General features: G+C 47.9%; 1 protein-coding gene across 1 annotated transcript in view; it reads left to right on the forward strand.

The window, feature by feature from the left end:
- Positions 1-478: 478 nt before the first annotated feature.
- LOC144771995 (uncharacterized) overlaps positions 479-26,898 on the forward strand; it is a 129,246-nt gene continuing 102,826 nt past the window's right edge. The window contains exon 1 of the mRNA XM_078656216.1: positions 479-546. The gene's annotated coding sequence lies outside the window, so the exon portion shown is untranslated. The remainder of the gene's footprint in view (positions 547-26,898) is intronic.

A 26,898-nucleotide genomic window follows, 5' to 3' on the forward strand; every position in this document is an offset into this window, starting at 1 on the left:
CACTTTGTTTCTTAAAATGGGGTCTTGTCTCAGTATGCCCCATCTGTTCTTTAGTATTTTGCGCTATTACCCCACCTGACTGCTAAATCCTGTGATGAACTGTACAGATTCCTGCACCTCATCTTTGGGGACTTTGGGGCTAGGTGATTGAAGCAATACCTCCTCACTACTCTGATTTTATATATATACTTACACCTATACATGTATATCATTTGTATATCATATATTATAAATCAATGTACTAGTCAAGCTCATGGGCAGGTTTGAAGAGCTTAAATAACTGAAATAGCCTTTCATCATGAAATAATGTTTTAATATTAAAAATAGTGCTTTCGAGAATACCTTTTGCCATTAGAGGAAGTGTTGCAAAACCTCGGTGAAGCCGGGTGTGCAATTTGCAAGGATGAGTTCAGGGATCACCAACAACCACTGTTGTTTTACTCTTATAGGGTGGGTGCTGTCATCTGTAAGAACACAGAGATGCTGTGCCAGGCACTGATTCCATGGGACACAACAATTCAAGAACACCACCTGTCGACCACACTGGTAAATGCATACAGAGTATAAAAATGGGTAAGAGGAGGAAGGACATTAGGTAGGATACTGTGGAATGAGAAACTTTGACATGATAAATGACAGCAATCTGCAGATTTAGTTTGATATAGGTGAGTATTTCATGAGCACGTGATGTAGAAACAGAAAGAGGTAGCAGCATGGGAAGAACACTAATCTTGCTAAAGGGATAAAAGGATAATTTTTGCACCGTTCAAGTTCAAAGTTCTGTTATATCTACTCAGATGGATTTTAGTCTTGAACTACGCTTAGAATTCATCAGTTAAATACCATTTCAATGTCAGTGAAGCAGATTTTTCCCCAGAATAATGAGAGGGGTACATTCGCAAACCACAAATGTTTATTAACACGTTAGTAATGTTTAAGTTTCAAATCGAATCAGTTAATATTAAGTCAATAATTCCCAAATACAGCACATGTGAAAATAATCTGAATACGTCAAAGGCAAATGCAAAGTTAAGTTTCTTGAAGATTGAATAGGGAAATTGCTGCAGATTCTGTTCCACCAAAAGGAAACTCCCTAATGCTAATCCACAGTTTCGGGCAGAGTCAGGGGACTCACATGCAGTAGGTGCAGCAAGTATAATGTTTTAAAAAAATGTTTTCCAATTTGGACAAGAATAAATGTTCTCCTTTCAGAAGCTATCTCTATGAGAAAAATTTAAAGGAACTCGAACATGGGGTCTCAAAAGCAGGAAAAGAGAAGTCCCCCTCTGAAGGTGGACAGATGCCAGTCTATCTAGTTACACACAATTAAACATGAAACTTCATTTAAAGAAACATTGCACGGGTTCCCACAGAGAAGGAACCAATGAAAATGTAACACTCACATTGAGCAAGTGGTCGGCCCATTTCACACGAGGAATTCAATAAGCAGTTTCAGTCTCAGCCTTCAGAGATATCAGACAAAGCAAGGACTTCTCGTTCAACTCTTATTTTGTCGGTGCAGAAAACTACTGTCCAAATCATGAAGTTGTAAGAAATGTCTTTCACATAAAATTAACAATCTGACCTTGTCTTGGTTGGTTTGATAACAGCAGTACTGTGGGAGGAGAATGGGGCTTGTACTGACTATTAATAGGTATCAGAGCTAAGAACAAATGCACTGATACTCCCCGATGGACACTCACAGAATACAACTACCACGTCCCTCTTTGTCTGCAAATTCATGTTTCAGAAATAGCAATTAATACTAGAATTCACATGTATTTTTTGAAAGTGGACTCCTCCCTTCATTAGCTTTGATTCGTGTTTGTGTCATGTACCAATTACTTTTTATTCATTGTTACTAAATTGACTTGGACATTGTATTTGTTTTATTTCTTAACGTTTATGCTGTTTTTGTACTGTTATAATGGGCTGCATACATTTTCAGCTACTAAGCCGTTCCTCTTTGAAATGTACTTTCATTTTTAAGTACCATGAGGCAGACTTACAAGGCACTTGCACCACGTTTACGCCGGCGTTGCGTGACACAACGGCGGCGTAAACGTGGCGCATCCCTGCGACCCATTTACAACGTGACGCATCTAGGCAGATGCGTCACATTGTAAAGCCTTGCGCCACATGTGGGCGTTCCGGCGCAGGGTGGGCGGTCCGAGGCAGGTGCGCCTCGCAAAAGTGCCTGCGTGAAGTCTACAAGATTTCACGCAGGCACTTGTGCGATGCTGCTACGTCAATTCCTTACGCCTGCTTGAAGCAGGCGTAAGGACTGATGCAGCACGTTAAGTATAGGGCACACCGGAGCATTGCTGGAGTCGCGTCTCCAGCGATGCGCCGCCCTTATGTCACGAGATGCGTCACGCATCTGCCTGCCCTTGCGCCATGGCGTGCCGCATTGTAAATGTGGCACATCCGCCGTGATGCAAGGGTAGTTTTGCATGACACATTTGTTCTGGCGCATCCCTGCTGATTTGCAGAGATGCGCCAGAACTCATAAATATGCCCCCAGATTTTTTAGCCTAAAGAAGTTCACCCATTGCTCTCCTCCCGGCTAACCATCCATTTCCAGCACACAGCCAAAAGACACTTTGCCAGGAATGCTTGCACAAGACTTATTTGCTGTGTTCCTAAATATTTCTGTACCAATGTGAATGGACTTGAGTTCCGGTTCAGAGAATGGAAACAGACTCTTGAAATGTGAAGAGAATGTTAACGTGTTTATATATTAGCACTCGAGGTGTATTATTCACACATTTTCAAGTGTAAAGCGCCCCAGTCATTATAATTGCAATTTGCTTTGGTTGTTATCACACTGTTGTTGAATGCATTCAGAGCCTCATTCGCCTTTACTCAATCTCCATTTTACGGGCTCATTGCATCTCCATTGTACAATCTCCCTTTGTGTTTGCACATGGGAAGAAATGAATTACATAGGAATGACTGAGCACAGCACAAAAAGGGCTCTCGTCCCAGAGTTGTCTGCAGGCAGACTTCCACAAGGAGTTGCCCTCGGGCTGACAGAAACCTATTTTTCTCTGATATGCAGCTACATGAAAGCAGGTCTGCAGCTACTGAAATCTAAGTCACATTCTCGCATGTATCAATAATGCATAAAACTAACCAGCATGATTCAAAGTTCAAGAAGGCAACACCAGTTTTTGCATGTGTAATGATATGATCATAGTGATAACCTTATGCACAAGCGTCTTAGAATAAAACATGTGTACAATCACCTTTCCGAATGACAATAACATTGATCAGAATTTGAAAAGTGAGGATCGCTGGCACATTTTAGGTGTATTTTACATGCTTTTTCCATGAAACTTCCATATGCAGTGTTCGTAACTTTAGTTAAGCATAGTAGAATATAGACAAATGACAGGACCCGTTATAAAGATGTTAAGAAAATAAAAGAAGGGCTTCTGTTGAATTTGATATATTTACTTATGAGATGTCAGGATCATTTGGATAGAAGACAACCTCTCCCTTACAAAAATCTAAACTTCCTTCAAAATAAAGCATAGTTTCTCTCAATAATCTGAAAGCAGGATGACAAGAATACAGACATACCGCAAAGTGATAAAAAGTTGTAGGACTCAAAGCATTCATCTCCGTGTTGGAGGACAGGACAATTTAACATATATCTGATGAATCTATCAATCAATCAATCAATCACGGCATTTATAAAGCGCGCTACTCACCCGGGAGGGTCTCAAGGCGCTGGGGGAGGGGGTATGTTACTGCTCGAATAGCCAGGTCTTGAGCTGCTTCCTGAAGGAGAGATGGTCCTGGGTTCACCAAAGGTGGATGGGGAGGGAGTTCCAGGTCTTGGCTGCCAGGTAGGAGAAGGATCTTCCTCCGGCGGTGGCTCTGCGGATGCGTGGTATGGTGGCGAGGGCGTGGCTGGTTGATCGTAGCTGGCGGGTGGGCGTGTAGAAGGTCATGCGGTCATTGAGGTACTTGGGGCCCAGGTCGTGGAGAGCCTTGTGTGCGTGGGTGAGGAGTCTGAACGTGATTCTCTTGCTGACCGGTGATGTGGCTGTGTCGGGGGATGTCCAGGATGAGTCGTGCGGAGGCGTTCTGGATGCGCTGGAGTCTTTTTTGATGTTTGGCTGTGGTTCCGGCGTAGAGTCCAGTCGGCTGGTGACGAGTGCCTGGGTGACGGTCTTCCTGGTTTCAGTGGGGATCCATCTGAAGATCTTGCAGGGTGTTGAAGCACGAAGGTGAGACGGCGTTGACTTGTCTGGTCATCGACAGGGAGGAGTCCAGGATGAAGCCCAGGTTGCGTGTGTGGTCCGTTGGCTTGGGAGCGGGACCCAGGGCCGGGGGCCACCATGAGTCGTCCCAGGCGGAGGGTGATGATCCCAGGATGGGGACTTCCGTCTTGTCTGAGTTCCGTTTTAGGTGGCTGTTCCTCATCCAGTCGGCGACGTCTTTCATCCTGTCGTGTAGGTTGGCTCTGGCGGTGGTGGGGTCGTTGGTGAGGGAGAGGATCAGCTGGGTGTCGTTGGCGTAGGAGATGATGTTGAGGTTGTGTTGGCGTGCGATGGCTGCGAGGGGGCTCATGTAGACGTTGAAGAGGGTTGGACTGAGTGAAGATCCTTGTGGAACGCCGCAGATGACTTCGGTGGCCTCGGATCTGAACGGGGGGAGGCGGACTCTCTGGGTTCTTCCGGCGAGGAACGAGATGATCCATTCCAGTGCTTTCTCTCGGATTCCGATGTTGCTGAGGCGCTTCACTAGGGTGCGGTGGCAGACGGTGTCGAACGCCGCAGAGAGGTCCAAGAGGATGAGGGCTGCTGTTTCCCCATTGTCGGTTAGGGTTCTGATGTCGTCGGTGGCTGCGATTAGGGCGGTCTCGGTGCTGTGGTTGGCCCGAAACCCGGACTGCGAGGGGTCGAGGGATCCATTCGTCTCGAGGAAGGCGGCAAGCTGTCTGTTGACGGTCTTCTCGATGACTTTGGCCGGAAACAGAAGGAGCGAGATGGGACGGTAGTTCTTGAGGTCGGTGGGGTCCGCCGTTGGTTTCTTCAGGAGGGCGGTAAGCTCGGCGTGCTTCCAGCTCTCCGGGAAGGTGGCGGTGTGGAAGGAGGAGTTGATGATGTCCCGGAGATGGGGTGCGATGATGGCGTCAGCTTTGTTGAAGACGTGTTGTGGGCAGGGGTCAGTTGGTGATCCGGAGTGGATGGAGTTCATCGTGCGGGTGGCGTCTTCGGTGTTGATCGGGGTCCAGTTGCAGAGGGTGATGGTGGCGGCTGTTGGTTCGGCGGTAGGGTGCGTGGTCTGTGCGTCAAAGCTGTTATGTATGTCGGTGATCTTGCGGTGGAAGAACGTGGCGAGTGAGTTGCAGAGGTCTTGCGAGGGGGTGATGTCGTTGTTTCCGGCGCTGGGGTTGGAGAACTCTTTGACGATGCTGAAAAGTTCCTTGCTGTCGTGGGCGTTGTTGTCCAGTCGTTCTTTGAGTGCCGACTTCTTGGTGGCGCGGATCAGCTGGTGGTGTTTGCGGGTGGCGTGCTTGAGGGAGGTCCTGTTGTCTGTGGTCTGGTCGAGCCGCCAGGCTTTCTCGAGAGTATGGCAGTTCTTCTTGGATTCCTTGAGTTCGTTGGTGAACCAAGGGGTTTTCTTGCTGTCGGGTCTGCTGGGAGGGATTTTTAGTGGTGCGAGGTCGTCGGCGCAGGCGGTCAGCCACTTGGCGAGGTCGCTGGCTGCTTCGTTTGGGTCCGTTGTGTTGGTGGGTGTGTTCTGGCTGAGGGAGGCGGTGAGCTGCTCGGCGGTGATCTTGCTCCAGCTCCGGCGGGGAACCTGTTGCGGGTGGTGGTGGGTCGCAGTCTTTCTGAAGCTGAAGTGGACGCAGCTGTGGTCGGTCCAGTGGAGTCCGGTGGTGTGGCTGAAGGAGATGTGCTTGCTGGAAGAGAAGACGGGGTCAAGCGTGTGGCCGGCGTAGTGGGTGGGAGTGTTCACCAGTTGCTTGAGTCCGAGGTTGGCGAGGTTGTCCAGCAGGGCGGTGGTGTTTCTGTCGTTGTTGTTCTCCAGGTGGAAGTTGAGGTCCCCTAGGAGGATGTAGTCAGCGGAGGGCAGGGCGTGCGGGCTGATGAAGTCTACGATGTCTTCGCTGAATAGTGTGCGTGGTCCCGGGGGTCTGTAGATGAGGGTGCCTCGGAGGGTGGTCTTGGGGTCAGCGTGTATCTGGAAGTGTAGGTGTTCGGCGGCGGTGAAGGTATCGTCGGAGTTAGTCGAGATGCGGATGGTGTTCTTGTGTACGATGGCGATGCCTCCTCCCGCCTGGTTGACGCGGTCCTTCTGGGTGATCTTGTATCCGTCCGGGATGGCTATGGCGATGTCGGGCGCTGAGGAGGCGTTCATCCAGGTTTCGGTGAGGAAGGCGACGTCCGGTGCTGTTGCGTCGAGCAGGTCCCAGAGTTCCACTGCGTGCCTGGGGACGGAGCGGGTGTTCAACAGGATGCACTTCAGGTGGTTGCTGCTGGTGCTCGACTTGGCGGGGTGGTGCAGGTCCGGGGGCAGGTGAATCGGCAGGCTTGGCAGGTGAAGGGTCCGTGGGTGCGTCTCGGGGTGGCTCGGTAGCAGGCAGGGTTCCGGCCGGCATTGAGTGCGGTGAGGGCGGCGGCGTCGTAGGTTTATCGAGTAGTCTTGCATCGGTGGGAGCCAGGGGTCCTGGCGCTGGGCGCGGTCCAGGCGCGGACGGGCGCAGACGGGCTTGCCTTTGGCGCACCTTCGGCGCTCCGTCGGTGCTCCCGCTGCGCGCGTCCGCTGTGCGGTCGCTCAGGGGGAGTCATAAGTAAGGAGCCGGGAGGGAGGAGCAGCTGGGTGGCGGGAGCGGGGCGGCGAATGGAATCACGGGGGGCGGGGCCGCAGGGAGGCAGCGGCGGGAAATCCAAGAAGCAGCGGGCAGCGGTAAGTCCCAGGAGCAGCGGGCAGCGAGCGAAGGAATCTGCAGGCAGGAGGCAGACAAGGCAGGCAGGAGCGGCAGCAGTGAGTGGGGCGACCAAGCCCTGTGGAGGGCTGAGCGGTCACCTCACTCACTGGGTGTTCTTGTGTAATCTGGTAAAGTAACTTAAAGTGATGTTGAAGCATCTTGTTAATTTCAAATTCATTACCGGAAGAAATAATGTAAAGTTATCTATTCTCGCCGGATGACTTAGAGGGGCATATTATCAAGAGGGTTTATCTCTGCTTTTTTGGCTTTAAAAGCCAAGAAAGCGGAGATAAAATTATCTCCCTATTACCTAGCTGTCGCTAACACCAGTTAGCGACAGCTAGTAGGAGATAGCGACCATCTTGGGCCACACTTTGCATGTCAGAGATATTTATCACTAATGACATGCAAAGTGGGCGTGCCAAGATGTTAGCGACTGGAAACAGTCGCTAACATCGCTATCTCCTATTACCAACTTTTGGAGATATTCGCGCTAAGCGTGAATATCTCCAAAAGCTAACACCTGCCCTGAGCAGTTCTTAGCCATGTTATCCAATGGGAGGTGGATAACATGGCTAAGAGCATTAGCTCGGTAATGCCTGAATATCGCTGACTTTTCAGCGATATTCGTGCATTGCGGCAGATTTTTATCGCATTTGCGATAAACCTTGGTAATACCAAGGTTTATCTGCAATAAAAATCGCCGCAGGTCGGCGATACATTTTTGTCCCTAACCAAGCAATAGCGATAATTATCGCTATAGCAATAATTATCGCTATTGCTTGGTAATATGCCCCAGAGTTTCTCTGTAGTTTAAAACTCTGCGACGTGGGTTTCAATACCAAGACTGATAAAGCAAAAATGTTAGTATATTACAGACAATAAATGCCTTTTTAAATTGAACATCTGTTCCCGAAATCTATAAAATACGGTCATACTAGGACATAGCCCATGGTACTCAGCCATTGGTACCTAGACAAAATGATTTAATTCACAGAAATAAAGCTACAAAAGCGGGAAAAGCAACAACTTATGCAATATGAACACATCTCCATAAGGTTCCAAAAGAAAACTTTATGTATTTATTTATTTTGAAAGTTTTATAGAGAGCAAACGTGACCCAGGTAGGATTTAGAGCACTTTACACATAGGATAGGTGGGATAAGGAGGTGAAAAGGGCAAGCATTACTAGAGCATACATAAAAACGAGCAAGATAGACGTACATCACAAATAGGGTAATATGTATACGGTGCATGTAGAAGAACATTCAATACATGTGTGAGCTGAACAGGTAAGTGCTGCGAAACAAAGGTGCACAATAATCTGGAAATCAATCAGTAGGCCATAAACCAGCAATAGGGCCAGGGCCGTTTAAGGTAAGAACTTAGTCATAAGCATTTTTTTTACTTCCTTTTCTGGTAGAAGAGAGTTCCAAATCTTTGGTGCAGCGCCTAAGACGGCTCTATGACTCATTCTTGTTTTGTGGAAGATCTGTGGTTTTAGGAGCAATGAGCTTGGAGCCAGATAAATAGGAATTGAGTGATAATTCTGACATGTAACACTTAAGATGATGGAACCCCGAGTCTGTAGCAACATGCTACTGCTGTCTCAAATTACATTATAATCTTGACATTTCAAAATGCTGATGAACTAGAAGATATCACAAATGTAAGACTTGAGGAAAAATAAGATATACTTCGTTTATAAACCAAGATACAGCAGCATCACGGTATGTACAAGGAGGTACACAAACACAACTCATATAAATCAACACATTTTCCCACAAATAGCATGGAATAGAGTCGATCAAACAAAGTCACACTACAGTACCACCATTAAAAAATATATAAGTGAAATTCCTCTCTGAGATGGAGGGGCTGTAGCCCCCCCATTGTGTGTCTAAGCCTGGGCAATGCTGAAGATTGCTGTGGGCTCTGCTTGGCAGTGTCTGGAGTCTTATCTCCGGCACGCCCAAATGTTTCACAGGTCTATAAAGGTCATTTGCATATTTACAAACCTTTGTAAACTGGTTGAGGCTTATTTTTTTTCTTGTTCCTGTTCCCCCAGGCACCCCTCTGCCTTAGTGTGAGAATGCATTTCATGAAAAGGAATATAAAGTAGGGTTGCCAAAAGAAAAATGCCAGACATTTGCTGTTTAAAAATCCTGCAAAGACCTTGTCTTGATACTAAATAGGCTTATAAATAAAAAAGTATGTACTCATTTGTGATGTGACTTTCTGTCTTTGTTTTCTTTAATTATCATCCATGGATCATTCGGGCAGCCTTAGAACACAATCAAAAATGCTTTCTATTTATATTTGTTGTTCCAAATATGGACAGATTAGTGTTGAAAATAGGCTTTAGGTGACTGCTTATTTTTGTACCGTTAGGGATATCAATATAATGAGCTGGCAACCCTAATCACAAGAGTGGAAGTTTGTTGCAGCAGGAGCACAATATTTATTTCCTCCACCCTCGATACCAGAACAGGGCTGGACTTGGAACGCAAACTGGGCTGGAAAACACTGCTGCTGCTTCTAGAGGCCGATATTGCAACACTGCTGCAAAAACTGGCCCCCTGTGCTAAAAACGGCCTCCACCGGTCCAAAACTAGCCCCTACCCTTCCATTCAATCAAGAAAACACCTGATGCCCGCTGAAGCAAGTCTGGCCCTTTCCCTGAATAATACCATAATAGCAATAGTTTAACGTGTATCTAAAACCCTACGCCAGCCCTCAACATGCTGAGTTACTACAAGTGTCTGGGAATGCACCCTGCAATCAGACAACTCACTCCTCATTTTTGCCCTTCACTTTCACTCTCACCCTGCACTCACACTGATCACAACACACTCACACTTATCATTCACTCATTCACTCACACCATTCACCCTGCACTCACAATGACCACCCTTTTCTCGTGTCCCCCTATTTTACAGCTTGGTTGGGGTCTTCCCTCCACGCCACCTACGCCAACTACTCTCTCCTTCCCATCCACTGCTGCCCCTGCAGTGCAGCCTTCCCCACCGACCAAGCCCCGCTCCCGCCTCCCTTCCGCTGCTCCCGCACCCCTCCCCTACATATGCTGACCGCTGAGTGAGAGCGCATGTGACTCCTTGACCTTTTCGGCTAAGGCCAGCACTCTCCCCAGCAGCTCCTACTTATCAGCCCACCGCGACTCTGTGCTCCCTCCCGGCTGGGTTCGAGCCGGCTGCTGTGACTGCCCCGCAGGTTCTCCTGCACTCTGTGGTATCTTTTTCCCTTAATTGTTTTTTACAGTTTCATCTGTGTTATTGTGCTTACTGGTGTTGTCTTTTACTTTCTCGTGCCCCCCCATGTTTTACCGCTTGATTGTGGTCTTCCCCCCCCCCGCCACCTACTCTCTTCTTCCCGCCGCTGCTGCCCCTGTGGCCCCACCCTGACCAAGCCCCTCTCCCGCCTCCTTTCCACCCATCCCCCCCTCCCCTACATATGCCAACTGATGTGCTGTCGCGCAGCGGATGCGTGCAGGGGGCACGCCTGAGGCAAGGCCGTCTGCGCCCATCCACACCTGGACTATGTCCAGTGCCAGACCCCCTGGGCCCCGCAAGTGCCACAACACCCGACGCTGCTACAACACCAACACTATCCATGCACTCAACGGCGGCTGATCCTCCTCCTGCTTCCAGGCCACCCTGAAGCTTACCCATGGACCCTTCACCTGCCGAAACTGCAGCTACACCTGCCAGCGCACTCCTGCACATCCTGCCCACCCCATCAAAGCAGACCACAACCATCTCAGATGCATACTACTCAACACCCCCTCAGTCCACAAGCACACCGTCGAACTCTGGGACCTGCTCGATTCTTCCTCCCCGGACATCGCCTTCCTGACGGAGAACTGGACGAATGCCTCCTCGGCGCCTGACAGAGCCATAGCCATCCCGGACGGCTACAAGATCACCCACAGGGACCAAAACAACAAACCAGGAGGAGGAATCGCCATCACCCACAGGAACACCATCAGAATTTCGACCAACATCGAAGACTCCCTCAGCATAGCTGAACACCTACACTTCCAGATCCAAGTCGATCACAACACCACCCTTGGGGGAACCCTCGTCTACAGACCCCCAGGACCCCGACCACAGTTCAGCGACTCCATCACAGACCTCATCAGCACACACGCCTTCGCCTCCACAGAATACATTCTCCTTGGAGACCTGAGCTTCCACCTCAAAGACGCAAACAAAAGCAACTCCACAACCTTGATCGACAACCTCACTAACCTCAGACTTAAACAGCTCATCACAACACTCACCCACTCCGCGGGACACACCCTCGACCCCATCTTCTCTCCCAGCAACCACGTCACCTTCAGCCACACCACCAAACTCCATTGGACCCACAACCACTGCATCCTCTTCTCATTCGAGAAACACACTGCGCATAACCACCCTCAACAAATCCCACACTGCAGATGGAACAAAGTCACGAAGTCCAGCTTATCACCACCCTCGCCCGAGGCCCTCCATCCGAGCCCTCAGATACCAATGCAGCGGTCCCCAACTTCAGACAATGGATCGACGACTGCGCCAAAACCCTCGCCCCGATCAGGAAACCCTCAAACAGGCACACTGGCATGAGAGCCTTCTAGTTCAATGCCAACCTCCAGACTTCCAAGCAAACCTGCTGAAGACTCGAAAAGCAATGGTACCACGACCAGACACCAGACAACCACGCAGCCCTCAAGAATGCCAGACGCAAGCACCACCAACTCATCCAATCCGCCACAAGGACCTCCTTCAAGGAGCACATTGACAATGACGCACACAACAGCAAAGAGCTCTTCAACATCATGAAGGAACTCTCCAACCCCAGCTCCAGCTCCAATGACATCCGGCCGTCGCAAGAACTCTGCGACTCCATGGCCACCTTCTTCCACTTCAAAATTGCAGACATACACAACAGCTTCGACACCCAGGCACCAATGACAGAGGCTGATACCCCCAACCCAACACCCACCAAACACACCGACCTCCTGCTATCCTGGCACAACGTCAGCGATGAAGACACCATCCAAATCATGAACACCATCCACTCTGGCTCACCTTCCGACCTCTGCCCCCACCACATATTCAACAAAGCAAGCTCCATCATTGCACCTCAACTCCGGAAGATCATCAGCAGCTCCTTCGAGAGCACCACCATCTTGGAGAGCTGGAAACACGCCAAGATCAACGCCCTACTCAAGAAACTCAAGGCGTGCCCAAAGGACCTCAAGAACTTTCGACCCATCTCCCTGCTCCCATTCCCGGCAAAAGTTATTGAGAAGACCGCCAACAGACAACTGACCCACTTCCTTGAGGAGAACAACATCCTGGACTCCTCCCAATCTGCCTTCCGTAGCAATCACAGCAGTGACACCACCCTCATCGCCGCCACCGATGACATAAGGGCCCTGCTGGACAGCGGCGAGAGTCTGCCTCCCCCCATTCTGATCCGAAGCCACCACGATCACCTGCGGCGTACCCCGAAGATCATCCCTCAGACCGACCCTTTTCAATATCTACATGGCACGACTCGCCAACATCGTCCGACGGCACCACCTCAACATCATCTCATACACTGATGACACCCAGCTGATCCTCTCCCTCCCCAAGGACCCGGCCACCGCCAAATCCAACCTCCACGAGGGAATGAAGGCCTTTGCAAAGTGGAAGAAGACCAACTACCAGAAACTGAACTCTGACAAGACGGAGGTCCTCATCCTCGGCTCCACTCCCTCCACATGGGAGGACTCCTGGTGGCCGGCCACGCTGGGAACTGTCCCGACACCCACCAACCACGCTCGCAACCTGGGGTACATCCTGGACTCAACGATCTCTATGACCCACCAAATCAACAAGGTCTCCTCCTCCTGCTTCAACACTCTCCGCATGCTCAGCAAGATCTACAGATGAATCCCCACATAAACAAGAAGGACAAAAACCAAGCCCTCGTTAGCAGCAGGCTGGACTACGGCAACGCCCTCTACGTCGGAACGCTGGCCAAACTCCAGAAAAGACTTCAACGCATACAAAACGCCTCCGCACACCTCATCCTCGGAATCCCTCGCCACAGCCACATCACCGCCCACCTGAGAGACCTGCACTGGCTCCCGATGAACAAGAGGATCACCTTCAAGCTCCTCACCCATGCTCACAAAGCACTCCACAACGCCGGACAAGCATACCTCAACAAACGACTCATCTTCTACACCCCGAACCGCCAGCTTCGCCCCACTGACTCCGCCTCGCCACAGTCCTAAGCATCCGCCGAATGGCCACTGGTGGCAGGTCATTCTCCCACCTCACCAGCAAGACGTGGAACACCCTCCCCACCCACCTGCAACACACCCAGGACCTGCTGACCTTCAGGAGACTTCTCAAGTCCTGGCTGTTCGATCATTAGCTGCTTTCCCCCTAGCGCCTAGAGACCCTCACATGTCAGTAGCGTGCTTTACAAATGCTTGAGTGGTTGATTGATTGACATAGCACTTATACTACTCGCCATGAAATCAAACCATTCTCCCTCAACTTACCCTGTGGTCACATGAGCACACCGCTCACTCTGCACTCACAGAGATCACTTTGCTCTCACAGTGCACCTGGGCTGTTCAACCTGTACCTCACCCTGCAGTTACACAAGCACACTACTCATCCTGCACTCATGGGACACTTCACTCACCTGTCTCCCCCACTGTTCACTCTGTAATCTCACTCAAACAAGTCCATCACTAACCATACTTTCATTTATCCCACTCTGCACTTACACCCGCACCCAAATTCATATGATCACCTCACTCACCCTGCAGACACTCCTCTCACCCTACTTGCACACTGTTGCATTGCTCACCGTTCACTCACATGGGCACTCCTGTTACCCACACAGCATAGAGGGTTAATGTGCCTGCTACAAAGAATATGTACCATGTACATCACAGAACTGAGTGTGAGTAAACTACGAGTAACCGTATTAAAAAAATGAAATGTTTGTCATAAAGGGGCTATAGAGAGATGATGTGCATTGTTGGTGAGTGGTAGTATTGGAATTCATGGAGAAGGAGGAAATAGGGGAGGGGCGCCAAAAAAGACTGTTGCACCGTGCTCGACAAGTGCTAGGGCCAGCCCTGGCTGGGTGTCTTAGCCCTCCCCGAAGTTTGGGTCTAGTTGCACCCCTGATGGAGGGATTAGTAAAGCAGAGAATATTAGGTTACATAATTACATTGACCCATGACTAATTGGTCAACGACTATGTATGTTTATCTGTAAAATGAAAGCGGCAAGACCCCAGCTTGTCATGACACTCTTAAAGGTGACACACCAGTTTCAATAGGAGCACACAATGCTGTCTAAAGGATGGTATGGCTAGCCTATTTAAAGTTGATTTAGGGAAAAGAACAGCTGTGGTCTTCTTGAACTAGAACCAATTGATGTCTCAACCATGAAAAACGTAAGCACCCAAGGTAGGTAAGTGATAATATATGGGACTATACTACTCCACAAATACGCCCTTAACCACTAACAATAGCCCAAATAAAGATGTCAATGTCTTTTTAATATGTTAATGATGGGCGATATTTGGAGATTGGTGGAGATGGTTGGTGATTAAAAGTCGTCCAGTTCCTGGAGTGCTCTCTAAGTACAGAGAAGAATCTACTGACTGATTTTCCTTCATTGTGTGTATAGATATGTTGAGGAAATTCATTTAGTGGTTTCTACTCTATTTTCAGCATTTCCTCCAGAAGTAATTGAATTTTAAGGTCCTTCCAAGCGCTAAATGAGACACCATTTGTCCCTCAAACGTCATAGGATGACTAGTCATTGAATTATACACTATAGCTGGGCACAGCTATATTGAATACACTGACAGCACAAATAAAAATAGTAGCATTTACATATATCAGAGTAGAAGCTGTATAGCAGTTGCCTGCGAGATCTTAAATGGCATGGAGGGGATTAACATATAGTTTTCCTCATATCACAGACCATTACACACATAACTCACAGAAACAAACAAGAAACACACTGGGAGCTAAAATACTAGGCAACATGATATTAAATTATGCTCCACGCTCCTCTTTTAGAAATGAGTATTGGGAATGAATCCGAACCTCTTACTTCATATGCAATAAATAAGCTATAAGCCAAAAATGAGAACACCTTGCTGAGCAAATATTTTAAAAAGAAAACGTAGAAACGAGATGACTTGCGGTCGAACAATACTGGGAGCCTAAAATTGACCTTCACCCCAAAGAAATACTTTATACCAACTGAGCATTGGATAAAAACCTCTGGTGAAACCGGAGTCGGGATTTCAAAAACAAAATTAATAAAAATTAGAGAACAGCATGTTGCAAATTCTAGTTGTGCCTCTTGGAACATCTCATCAAACACTTAATCAAACAAAAACAGATGGTGGAACACAGTCAAATTAAAATAACAGTGAAGAATAAAATTGTTGCATTAAAAAAAAATCTGCCTCCTATTAGGAAAAGAGAGGTGCCAAAGAATTCAACAAAAAATCGTCTGAATATGATGTTCTCTTTCAAAAGCTATGCTTCCCAATAAATATTGTTGGCAATTTTGGCAGAATCAATTATACAGACAGATGAAAATGGAGATAAAAGAACACGGAGTAGAGTAAAATACCTGCCACAGACAGCCCTTAATTCCGACTATTAGAAACACGAACATGATGACTCATAACACACCTGGCAATATGTACACTGAGACATCACGCTCACAAAGGGAGAAAAAGAGAACAACTTTAATCCTTACACTAGGCACCTGGGCCCAAAATTAGTGATGGAGTGTACTGTCTTATGTTGCACTGTCTTTTGTTGCACCCTGGCGCTCCGTTAGACAGGTGTGTTGGGCACAAACTGGGACAGTGCGCCCTATTACAATGAATGCAATGAACTGTGGAGCAGATGCTTTAAAGTCTGCTGTTTGAAGAGGGAAGGGAGATCCCCTTGGAGTGACACCCGCCTGCAGGGGTATGTCTGGGGGACCATGGGACCTCTTTCACCCCTCCAGAGAGCTCAAATCAGTATACCTATTTGTGTTGCTCCTCCTAAGACATGTTTGACTCTACACCATATTAAGGCATGGGTCCGGAATCAATGTAACATCCTCATTTGCATCGGGCCAAACTCCCATGCAAATGAAGGAACACTATTCCAAGACAGCGGTGGCACGATATGTGCACCAGCACCAGGGGCGTAGCTAGAGCTTTTGGCGCCCGGGGCTACCCCGCAGATTGGCGCCCATGGAAGGTAGCGGGAGAAGGGGTACATATTTTCTCTGGAATTTGTTTGCCAACCTACAGAATGTATACTTTACTCAATCAAACTTGACTCCCGGCATTATCTGTGATGGCAATGGGACCGCATTTCTACCACAGAATCTTTGGTTTATTGCTATTACTTTCCTTTAATATATAACAAAATGGATTCAGATATTCTATGACCAATTTTTAGCTTTTATTCTACATGTCCTCTTTCAGGGAATAGCCCACGCTCCTTTATACTCTCACTATGATGGTGTTACTCTTTCTATGGGTTTCCCAAACAATGATTGCTTTATTCTTAAATCAGCTTTAATAATATTCGCCTTTTATGTGTAAAGGATTTGTTCCCACGTTCAAGCAATGAACGGGACCATCATCAGGACAGAAGAAGTGAATTAGGACTCGTGTATGAGGAAGGTTTAATACTTTGCTATATGACTAAAAGCCCATTAATATCTTGGGAATGGGAAGCAGAACACTGTCCTATTCAAACCATACAGAGTCAAGCAATGACAGGAGCAAACTGCTGCAACTAAAAATACCAACCAAACGTATTCTCAATTTCACTGCTGGTGAAACTAGAGGAACTTGGTCTGAGGAAGTTGGGAATGGAGCCCTGTGAAAATAATTATTTGGGGGTAATGTTCAGGGGCATTTCTAACCCCCAAAATGAGGAGGTTCACTGCTCACCAAAGATCCTTTCCTCCCCTTATGACAATCGTTTTTAGCTCTTATCTCAGGCTCTCGTTGGTCGTGTGTAGAGTCCACAGTGGTGGCAGGGCCCCTACCGTAGGGGTTGTTCTGCTGCAAATATCCCAGCACTCCCATAGCTGCCAAGGTTTCAGATTGCTAAGTGTGACATTTTCAGAATTTCAGTGTAATTTCAGTGACATTTCAACTATGAGCGACATTATCTCCGTCACCACTGACAAGAGTCACCCCACCGTCACCAGCGAGTTAAGTGCGACTTCAACTTTGTCGTGCGGCTCATGGCGCCTGAAAAATTCTGTGCCCTAGTAATGTACAATAAAGTAAGTTCAAATAAAATGTGCATCTGTCTACTGATGTGAACTAATCAGCTGAGCTGAAGCCATTTTGCCAGTCCCTACACCTTGCATTTATAACCCTGTACCCTTTAAAAGGGGCCTAACCCTACTGAAAGATTACTTGAATGCACCAACACATAGAAAGTGTGGGGTGTGATGTGATCTCTGATAACGAAAGTTTAGTAAAATGTGGAGCAGGGGTCTAGGTGGTCAGGGTATTTTTAGCCAGTTCCAAACACTACAAAGGCTGAGATGTTGACTTTTGTTCAGTGCAGTTTTTGCAGTTGTGCACTAGCAGTGTCATTCTTTTGAACCATAAACACACTATAGTACCACCAGAACTTTCGGGGCCATTGCTCTCAACCTGTCAAAGTTATGAGTCCCCTGACAATGAAATTGCAGGCCAACTCAAAATTAAGATTAAAATGTTTCTGCCATCGCAATGAACTTTTAGGACCTTGAAATTGTTTTAGTGGAGCCAGCTAGGCCCTCAAATAAAGGTCATGTGATTGCAGACCCGCACAAACAAATGGGCACAGTTGCAGGGTATCGTGGTTAGACAGCGTCACAACGTCCACAAACGTACTTGCATTCCTGGTTGAAAAAAGTGCACTGTGAAGTTGAATTGACTGCCATCACCAGTCACCATGGCTGCTATGACTCCTAACGCTGCAGCTGCATGATTCTTTCTCGCTCACCCGATAGCAAACAGTTTCGGGTGCGGGCAGTGGAGGGTCAGGTCCAGTTATGGATACTGCATGCCAGCAGTTCTTTGCCAAGTGTGTGCCACTGCAGAGAAGCAAAAGGCCACGGGGGTCGAGTCTGTGACGTCGCAGGATACTGTGGCGTGGCGAGAGCTGGTAACCATTCCCCTTCAGCACTTACACCAGTGCAGACCATAAAAACATTAGGAGTGCTGCCCCGACCCCGCTTGTATCTCAGGAGGCAGTAGTGAACTAAATTAAAGAGTGCCTGGCTCGACTCACAATGTAGTCACTAGTGACGTTCTGGCCACGTGGTTTATGGTGCCTAACGCACAGATCACACAACAGCAAGCCTATCACGGAGAGACATCCAATGCTGCTCTGCCAAGTGACGCTGCTGACCAGTGTGAACTTCTGTTACTTACAGGGCACAGGTAGGCGATCATGTCCGCGCCACAACTACTGCTAAATTATAAAACCAATACCATAGCCAATGAGACGCCTCTGTACTACGGATGCTGTGTAAGTGCGTGCGTGACCCTCGCCCTACCACCAGTACCATCTCTGCAGTTCAGGGTTGGCAGCTCCTTCCAAAGGAATCGAAGTTGTTGATTTGCTAACCTGCACGAAATATAGCTGTATTTCTTTTTCCCTTTTACTTACAAAGAGGTCCTGTTGTACTAAAATTGTTTGGGGTGATCTAGAAGTCCCACTTCCCATTTTACATCCCATGGTTGTTTCCTACAGGATGGAATCACACCAGACATGACGTGGAGACACAACCTGGCAAATACCCACGTTTGTGCTGTACTGTAAATATATCTCGGCCAAAGGCGCCTAGGTTTAGTCCTGGACTTACACAACCTGTGCTGGATTTTTCCAGTCTGGGAAAGACATGGCTTGGTAGTTCGGACTGGACTGTTCCCATGAGGCACAGGGTCAGAGCTGATTTGCATATAGCCAGTGTCTAACCCAGGGTGTTGTGGAGTGCAAAAAACGATGGATTTAGGCCCAGATCCTTGTACTGGGGTGAATGTATGACATTGTTCTACATTCTGTCCATCAACTGTGTTTTTTGCAATTTTCACCCCGAGTGGGCTGGGTATGCTCAGACGTGAGTCCCAGGCTCTCCACACCACTGAAGTCAAGCTATCCAGGCTGAATGAAGGCTGATAGCCAGAAACCGGTCCTTGGATGCTTGATTCCGGTCTGGGAAAGACATGGCTTGGTAGTTCGGACTGGACTGTTCCCATGAGGCACAGGGTCAGAGCTGATTTGCATATAGCCAGTGTCTAACCCAGGGTGTTGTGGAGTGCAAAAAAACGATGGATTTAGGCCCAGATCCTTGTACTGGGGTGAATGTATGACATTGTTCTACATTCTGTCCATCAACTGTGTTTTTTGCAATTTTCACCCCGAGTGGGCTGGGTATGCTCAGACGTGAGTCCCAGGCTCTCCACACCACTGGAGTCAAGCTATCCAGGCTGAATGAAGGCTGATAGCCAGAAACCGGTCCTTGGATGCTTGATTCCGGTCTGGGAAAGACATGGCTTGGTAGTTCGGACTGGACTGTTCCCATGAGGCACAGGGTCAGAGCTGATTTGCATATAGCCAGTGTCTAACCCAGGGTGTTGTGGAGTGCAAAAAAAACGATGGATTTAGGCCCAGATCCTTGTACTGGGGTGAATGTATGACATTGTTCTACATTCTGTCCATCAACTGTGTTTTTTGCAATTTTCACCCCGAGTGGGCTGGGTATGCTCAGACGTGAGTCCCAGGCTCTCCACACCACTGGAGTCAAGCTATCCAGGCTGAATGAAGGCTGATAGCCAGAAACCGGTCCTTGGATGCTTGATTCCGGTCTGGGAAAGACATGGCTTGGTAGTTCGGACTGGACTGTTCCCATGAGGCACAGGGTCAGAGCTGATTTGCATATAGCCAGTGTCTAACCCAGGGTGTTGTGGAGTGCAAAAAAAACGATGGATTTAGGCCCAGATCCTTGTACTGGGGTGAATGTATGACATTGTTCTACATTCTGTCCATCAACTGTGTTTTTTGCAATTTTCACCCCGAGTGGGCTGGGTATGCTCAGACGTGAGTCCCAGGCTCTCCACACCACTGGAGTCAAGCTATCCAGGCTGAATGAAGGCTGATAGCCAGAAACCGGTCCTTGGATGCTTGATTCCGGTCTGGGAAAGACATGGCTTGGTAGTTCGGACTGGACTGTTCCCATGAGGCACAGGGTCAGAGCTGATTTGCATATAGCCAGTGTCTAACCCAGGGTGTTGTGGAGTGCAAAAAAAGATGGATTTAGGCCCAGATCCTTGTACTGGGGTGAATGTATGACATTGTTCTACATTCTGTCCATCAACTGTGTTTTTTGCTATTTTCACCCCGAGTGGGCTGGGTATGCTCAGACGTGAGTCCCAGGCTCTCCACACCACTGGAGTCAAGCTATCCAGGCTGAATGAAGGCTGATAGCCAGAAACCGGTCCTTGGATGCTTGATTCCGGTCTGGGAAAGACATGGCTTGGTAGTTCGGACTGGACTGTTCCCATGAGGCACAGGGTCAGAGCTGATTTGCATATAGCCAGTGTCTAACCCAGGGTGTTGTGGAGTGCAAAAAAACGATGGATTTAGGCCCAGATCCTTGTACTGGGGTGAATGTATGACATTGTTCTACATTCTGTCCATCAACTGTGTTTTTTGCAATTTGCACCCCGAGTGGGCTGGGTATGCTCAGACGTGAGTCCCAGGCTCTCCACACCACTGGAGTCAAGCTATCCAGGCTGAATGAAGGCTTATAGCCAGAAACCGGTCCTTGGATGCTTGATTCCGGTCTGGGAAAGACATGGCTTGGTAGTTCGGACTGGACTGTTCCCATGAGGCACAGGGTCAGAGCTGATTTGCATATAGCCAGTGTCTAACCCAGGGTGTTGTGGAGTGCAAAAAAACGATGGATTTAGGCCCAGATCCTTGTACTGGGGTGAATGTATGACATTGTTCTACATTCTGTCCATCAACTGTGTTTTTTGGATTTTTATGGGCGGCAGGAAAAAATGCTCCGAAGTTTTGATTATTTTGAAAAGTTTTCACCTGCAGATAACTCAACAGTAAAGCATTGATTTCCACAGGAAATTAACTTTTAGAAGCCCCTGTGACTAGTAATGCACCTGAATGTATTGACAGCAATACACAAATGTTCTTGTAAAGTTCTGTCTCCGCGCCAAGTCTGGTGTAATCATAGCAATAGTGTGGGTTGCGCAGAAGTGTGTGTATATATATATATCTCAGGGTGTTAGTTTATACCTCATAGGAGCATAGGGGATGATGTACATACATTCCTCCATAATTTACGAAAGTGACATTACAAAAAGTCCACAGAATTGTTTTACTTGGCCGTGGGGTTATTCACTGTATGTCAGTCTTTTCAATCTATGCACTGTGAGTCTTCAGGGCGCACCCCTAGCCCCGGGGCGTCCCGCTAATTTACCATGGAGTGCAGGGTTCATGCTGATTTTCAGAATAACCCCACGGCAAAGTAAAAGTATTATATTTACATTAATACAAACTTATCTCATGCGGCTGTCCTTAAAACCTGGTGTGGATTCAGCCCTTGTGGACAAGGCATGTTGACAATCTTGCTCTAGTCTGAGTCTAGTAAAGTTCAGGCAGCCCCCACCACGTTCATACCAGAGAGCTGACGGAAAAGTAAGACTCACTCACCAACCCGCGAAAGTCTCTGAAAGAGCAGGGCAACAGTCATTCAGGTGTCAAGCCAGTCTGGTATTGGCAGATGTGAACTCATCTCGATTTCATTTTTCCCCAGACTCGATTTCACTCCCAAGGGACGCGCATCCGTGCTGCATTTCCAGCGCGGTTTGGGGGCTGGCAAAACACTATTCCCAGGGCTGTCATTGGTAGCGCTTACGCGCGTTTCAATATTGACGGCCCTGGGACCCACTGGGACACTGACACTACTGTCCTAAATAAATAATAAAGCAAAACCAAAGGAAATGATGGACGGAGCGTTGACAATACAAGCACTCACCCCCAGTCAACTGATCCGGGTTTAATCCATCACCATTCTTTAGCCCACTCTGCCACCCCAGTTCAGACATGGCCATATGCAAATCAGTCTGACCCTGTGCCTCATGGGAACAGTCCAGCCTGAACTGCCAAGCCATGCCTTCCCTGGACCGGAAACAAGCTTCCCAGGACCGGTTTCTGGCATTGCAGCCGTCTTCAGCCGGGCTTGCTTGAATCCAGTGGCAAAGTGAGCAAGGGACTCACGTCTGAGCATACCCTGCCAACTTATGGCGAACAAAGCAAAACTAAAGGAAATGATGGACGGAGCGTTGACAATTCAAGCACTCACCCCCAGTCAACTGATCTGGGTTTAATCCATCACCATTCTTTAGCCCACTCTGCCACCCCAGTTCAGACATGGCCATATGCAAATGAGTCTGACCCTGTGTCTGATGGGAACAGTCCAGCCCGAACTGCCAAGCCATGCCTTCCCTGGACCGGAAACAAGCTTCCCAGGACCGGTTTCTGGCATTGCAGCCGTCTTAAGCCGGGCTTGCTTGAATCCAGTGGCAAAGTGAGCAAGGGACTCACGTCTGAGCATACCCTGCCAACTTATGGCGAACAAAGCAAAACCAAAGGAAATGATGGACGGAGCGTTGACAATACAAGCACTCACCCCCAGTCAACTGATCTGGGTTTATTCCATCACCATTCTTTAGCTCACTCAGCCACCCGAGTTCAGACATGGCCATATGCAAATCAGTCTGACCCTGTGCCTCATGGGAACAGTCCAGCCCGACTGAACCCAGATCAGTTGACTGGGGGTGAGTGTTTGATTTGCTCAAATGCTCCATCCATCATCCCCTTTTGTTTCTCTTTGTTCGCCCTAAGTTGGCAGGGTATGCTCAGACGTGAGTCCTGTGCGCACTTGGCCACTGGATTCAAGATAGCCTGGCTGATGAGGATTATGAATCCGAAACCGGTCCCAGGAAGCTTGTTTCTGGTCCAGGGAGCACATGGCTTGGCAGTTCGGGCTGGACTGTTCCCATGAGGCACAGGGTCAGACTGATTTGCATATGGCCATGTCTGAATTGGGGTGGCTGAGTGAGCTAAAGAATGGTGATGGATTAAACCCAGATCAGTTGACTGGGGGTGAGTGTTTGATTTGCTCAAACGCTCCGTCCATCATCCCCTTTTGTTTCGCTTTGTTCGCCCTAAGTTGGCAGGGTATGCTCAGACATGAGTCCCTTGCTCACTTGGCCACTGGATTCAAGATAGCCTGGCTGATGAGGATTATGAATCTGAAGCCGGTCCCAGGAAGCTTGTTTCCGGTCCAGGGAAGTCATGGCTTGGCAGTTCGGGCTGGTCTGTTCCCATGAGGCAGAGGGTCAGACTGATTTGCATATGGCCATGTCTGAACTCGGGTGGCTGAGTGAGCTAAAGAATGGTGATGGATTAAACCCAGATCAGTTGACTGGAGGTGAGTGTTTGATTTGCTCAAACGCTCCGTACATCATCCCCTTTTGTTTCGCTTTGTTCGCCCTAAGTTGGCAGGGTATGCTCAGACGTGAGTCCCTTGCTCACTTGGCCATTGGATTCAAGATAGCCTGGCTGATGAGGATTATGAATCTGAAACCGGTCCCAGTAAGCTTGTTTCCGGTCCAGGGAAGACATGGCTTGGCAGTTCGGGCTGGACTGTTCCCATGAGGCAGAGGGTCAGACTGATTTGCATATGGCCATGTCTGAACTCGGGTGGCTGAGTGAGCTAAAGAATGGTGATGGATTAAACCCAGATCAGTTGACTGGAGGTCAGTGTTTGATTTGCTCAAACGCTCCGTCCATCATCCCCTTTTGTTTCGCTTTGTTCGCCATAAGTTGGCAGGGTATGCTCAGACGTGAGTCCCTTGCTCACTTGGCCACTGGATTCAAGATAGCCTGGCTGATGAAGATTATGAATCCGAAACCGGTCCCAGGAAGCTTGTTTCCGGTCCAGGGAAGACATGGCCTGGCAGTTCGAGCTGGACTGTTCCTATGAGGCACAGGGTCAGACTGATTTGCATATGGCCATGTCTGAACTGGGGTGGCTGAGTGAGCTAAAGAATGGTGATGGATTAAACCCAGATCAGTTGACTGGGGTTGAGTGTTTGATTTGCTCAAACGCTCCGTCCATCATCCCCTTCTGTTTCGCTTTGTTCGCCCTAAGTTGGCAGGGTATGCTCAGACGAAAGTCCCTTGCTCACTTGGCCACTGGATTCAAGATAGCCTGGCTGATGAGGATTATGAATCCGAAACCGGTCCCAGGAAGCTTGTTTCCGTTGCAGGGAAGACATGGCTTGGCAGTTCAGGCTGGACTGTTCCCATGAGGCACAGGGTCAGACTGATTTGCATACGGCCATGTCTGAACTGGGGTGGCTGAGTGAGCTAAAGAATGGTGATGGATTAAACCCAGATCAGTTGACTGGGGGTGAGTGTTTGATTTGCTCAAACGCTCCGTCCATCATCCCCTTTTGTTTCCCCAAATAAATAATAAACACCGCCGCCACGGGCCACCACTGCAGTGATGCCGCTGCCCCCAATGTAGTGCCGCCTGGGGCGGACCCCCCCGCCCCCTCTAGCTACGCCAGTGACCAGCACTATCAGTACTACAGAAGGAGCTGCACTAGAATCTGTAGCCCTTTCTGTAATACCATTAAGCCCTGAGGCACAAATGTGTGCAACCACTACCGTTGCGTCCGCAGAGCACTATCTGTAATTCGGCCCCAGATGTGCAATATTGCTTCTCATAGGTTGTTACCAAGATTATTATTCAAACAAGACAAGGGAACCCAAAGGCAATATGTTAGGGACCTTGGGTGTATAGATTTTTACTAAAGACAGTGGTCCCTAGACAGGAAAGAGTTTAAGGAGCAATCGGTTAACATACTCTAAATAGACAATATGTTATTTGTCCAGCCGGACAGCATTTATTCATTAATAAGTATTTAAACAGAAGGATCAATAACAAATACAAGTGGGATTTAACCCACATCCATCTTAGGAACATACATGGGTAACATAAAAGGAATGGAGGGGTGTAGTTTCAGGCAAGAACACAAAGTCTGTGTACAATAGTTTTTCCAGACTTCATTTACAGAAGAGTACCATTGCATTTTGTGATCCAGAACTATTAGAAACATGTGGTACATATAGTGTCGACGACGCTTCGATCCCCTAGGGGAGAATCATGGGATCATCTTCTGGACAGTGATAATAAACATGCCTGTATGCAAACATTGTAATTCATGTTTGTCAATTACTGAGTAACAATAAGTACAGAGTTACAGTAGGGGAAAAATTGAGGGGAAGAGAAGGGGAAATGAAACTGCGTTAGAGCATGTAAAGGCAGACCATATATTTACAAAGAGCTGTGACAATTTGCGTAGAAGTTGAAAAATATGGCGCAGTGTTTAAAATTGGAAAAAATTAGTGACACTTTCAATACTTCAGTACATGCACAGTTCAATAATACCATGTTGGCAGTATTGCGAGTGAAGCCTGATCATAGACTATGGAGACGGTGCAGTGGTTAAGGCATGCGAAATTGCAGGTTTGAATTTCGGTATATGCAAGACTGCTAGCGGGAGTGATTGTGAATCTGGGTGATGCCTCGAATGATGACTGAGCTGTGATACCGAGCGGTAGGGGTTGTGTATTTACAAAATTCAATGGAAAACCGAAAACTTGCGAGAAAATGGAAACATTAGTTACACTTACACTATTTCAGTACATGCGCAGTTCAATAATACGATGTTGGCTGAATTGCGGGTGAGGCCTGATCATAGAGTTGTGTCCACAAGATTCAATAAAACTAAAAAGTAACAAAATTACCGAAGGTTTTACTTGGTTCAATTGCTACACAGTGGTAGGTTGAACTTTGCAGGCACGAGTCGGAATTTAAATGATGACAGTTAGGGCAATTTGCGAACTCAAATATAGTTAAATGGTTGAGAACCCAGGGCTGGGAGCAGAAATTCTTACCGTAGTGCTGTGAAAAGGTAGTAGATAACCGGGAGCCTGCAATGAGTGCGAGATTAGTCCCTTCATTATAGGAACAGGACGTTAGAAGTTGGCTGCCGTTCCCTGTACGGATCGATGTCGGCGAACCTGAGGGCCAATAGTTAAAATAAGTACTATGTCGGAATAGCATGGCCAAGGTGCTGTCAGCATTGGAGTCTAACAACTCACCGAGTGAATACTCAAGCAACTTCCAGTATCTACTGCCCCGGCGGGGCGATCTGGGAGTGATTCGGAGAAGGACAACAGCGGTAGTGTAGCCGCGGGGGAGAGCACGTGATAAGTGACGTGGTTCGGGCATAATATGCAGTCAAGGCGAGCCCGGGTGAAAAAGACGGCGGCCATCTTGTAAGGGAGGTATATGCATTCAGAGTATATTACATAGTGTAACACAATAGAACCGCGGTATGGTTCGAGAAACAGATATTATGTACAGTGGTGAATTATTATGTGTAGTCATCGAGAGGTCTAAATAAGGAATTAAAGTACAATACAAACAGTGGACCATTTATTTAAAAACAAAAACTATAGGAGTAAAGTTCAAGCATTATGAGCGAAGTTCAGACAAGTTCCATTATTTACACAGTTTTTATAGTAGCGAGGTCCAATCCTCAAGGCCATTCAGGCCATTGTGTATGCTGTCAGTTCTAAGTATCCATTTTAGTTCTTCCTTGTTGAGCAATTGGTTGATGTCAGCACCCCTTGGGGGAGGTTTGATTACGGTAATGATTGTCCACATGAAATCCAATTCGCTATGTCCAAGTTCCATGAAATGGTCCACTAGTGGTGCATTCGGAGTTTTGCA

Source organism: Lissotriton helveticus, chromosome 8, assembly GCF_964261635.1.
Source record: "Lissotriton helveticus chromosome 8, aLisHel1.1, whole genome shotgun sequence".
NCBI classification, from domain to species: Eukaryota; Metazoa; Chordata; class Amphibia; order Caudata; family Salamandridae; genus Lissotriton; species Lissotriton helveticus.